Source organism: Amblyomma maculatum, chromosome 1 (assembly GCF_055883805.1).
Source record: "Amblyomma maculatum isolate TAMU_Amacu chromosome 1, ASM5588380v1, whole genome shotgun sequence".
NCBI lineage: Eukaryota > Metazoa > Arthropoda > Arachnida > Ixodida > Ixodidae > Amblyomma > Amblyomma maculatum.
In genome coordinates, this window is record NC_139344.1 from 180,158,441 (window position 1) to 180,160,592 (window position 2,152).

Sequence of the window (2,152 nt, forward strand, 5' to 3'; positions counted from 1 at the left end):
GGGGTTTAACGTCCCAAAGCAACTCAGGCTATGAGAGACGCCGTAGTGGAGGACTCCGGAAATTTCGACCACCTGGGGTTCTTTAACGTGCGCTGACATCGCACAGCACACGGACGCCAATTCATTTCGCCTCCATCGAAACGCAGCCGCCGTGGTCGGGATTCGATCCCGGGAACTTCGGCACAGTAGTCGGGCGTCTTACCACTGCACCACCCCGGCGGGGCTGCTCTAAAGTGGTCTTTCCACATTGCAGCAATATTGTCAAATGATGTATAAATGTTGAACCACATACGATGACATTGCTATAACATTTACTTTATTGGCTAACTGTCGTTCTTTCAGACTATTTCTGCAGCCCAAACAGAAAAGCCGGTATTAGGTCACTCCATTGACCTTGTCACTTCCCCGCATGACAATGTCTATTTATTTTTTAGTTTGAGCGCAACCTTGCATGTAATGTGCATGCGATGAACAGTACAAGTGTACTGAACTTTGTTACAACTGAGATAGAAATATATATATATTTATATGCAATATATTTAGACTGCTGAGATTGCATTATCTTTCAATTAAACATGCGGATTAAAGTTATAACTGCTGAAGAAATTTAGTTCTGTTTTCTGTAATGCCCCGCAGCCTAATGGTCATGAAGATCGTCGCGAATCCAAATCAAGTCGAAATCGCGGCCGCGCCGAGAGCCATTCTAGGGTCCTAGCCATTCCTGCCAAACCGCGTGTAAGCGGCGATCGCGGCAAATTTTTCACGTGCATGGAGCATTTTCCTTCTTCCATGGCTCACGTGTGTTTCCCTTATTCTAGCATAGTTTTCTTGTGGTCGCCGTGTTCTTGCTGCTGTGTTGCATTGCGGCTTCATAAGAATTCAGCTGAAATGACTGAGGCCTGCACAGAGGATAACATCAGTGGTGAGTGATTTCTAACCTACGTTGTTGAGCTGTGACACGTGTTGCCTGGCACAAAGCCAGTAGTGCATATATGCATGTGTTACCCATGCCCTTCGTGATAGTTTGGTAAAGTGCTACATTCGTTGTATCATGAAGAGAGTGAAGTGTTCGCTAAGCGAAGTGTCGATCCGGCAACGACGCCGAAGAATAGCAGAGGCTGTTAACGACCACTTGAAAACTGTTCGGCAGATGTCAGTCCTGATAATGCTCGTGACAGCAGATCATGAAGAGAGTGAAGTGTTCGCTAAGCGAAGTGTCGATCCGGCAACGACGAAGAATAGCAGAGGCTGTTAACGACCACTTGAAAACTGTTCGGCAGATGTCAGTCCTGATAATGGTCGTGACAGCAGATCATGAAGAGAGTGAAGTGTTCGCTAAGCGAAGTGTCGATCCGGCAACGACGAAGAATAGCAGAGGCTGTTAACGACCACTTGAAAACTGTTCGGCAGATGTCAGTCCTGATAATGGTCGTGACAGCAGATCATGAAGAGAGTGAAGTGTTCGCTAAGCGAAGTGTCGATCCGGCAACGACAAAGAATAGCAGAGGCTGTTAACGACCAACTAGAAAACTGTTCGGCAGATGTCAGTCCTGATAATGGTCGTGACAGCAGATAATGGTCGCGACAGCTGTCCATGTCTGTGTTCATAGAGCAGCGTAAAAATTTTGTAATTAGAGATGTGCCCACCAAGATGCTTAGCTGAGCAATTCGACTTTTTTTTTTTTTCAGGGATGCAGCTTCACTTGTGACATCATGATTTGGAAGAGACCCTCATCGTGACCAGCTGGAGGCTACCAGGGCACAAGCATTTTTAGACATGCTAAATTGTTCAGTCAAATGCTGACAATACTTGTTTGTAGTTTTCCAGTGCAATGGCGCATGTCCAAAGAAGGAAGGATTAAACTAGTCGTAATGACTCTACTGTTCATAATATGTCTGCTTGTTTCTGAATACCGAACTAGGTTCTACTCCTACTTTGTATATTTGTGTCAAGTTTCTGCACAAAATAGTGCTACACTGTGCTATAGTGTTTGCGTAAATAGTTTACTGAAGTGATTTATATTTGTAAATGCAAGTTGAGGGGTGGTGGGTGCATTTTCATGCTATGCTATTGTGCCCAGTAACTGTTCAAAACATTATCTCTGGTTCTTGTTCCTGAGTAGCCGGTGTGTTGTTTTGTAGCTTTGTTGCA

At 44.9% G+C, this 2,152-nt stretch overlaps 1 long non-coding RNA gene across 1 annotated transcript; it reads left to right on the forward strand.

Moving 5' to 3' along the window:
• Positions 1-714: 714 nt before the first annotated feature.
• LOC146205021 (uncharacterized) lies at positions 715-1,893 on the forward strand. Its single transcript, XR_014704103.1, has 2 exons — positions 715-922; positions 1,690-1,893. It is a non-coding gene; the product is annotated as an uncharacterized LOC146205021 (long non-coding RNA).
• The last annotated feature ends 259 nt before the right edge of the window (positions 1,894-2,152 follow it).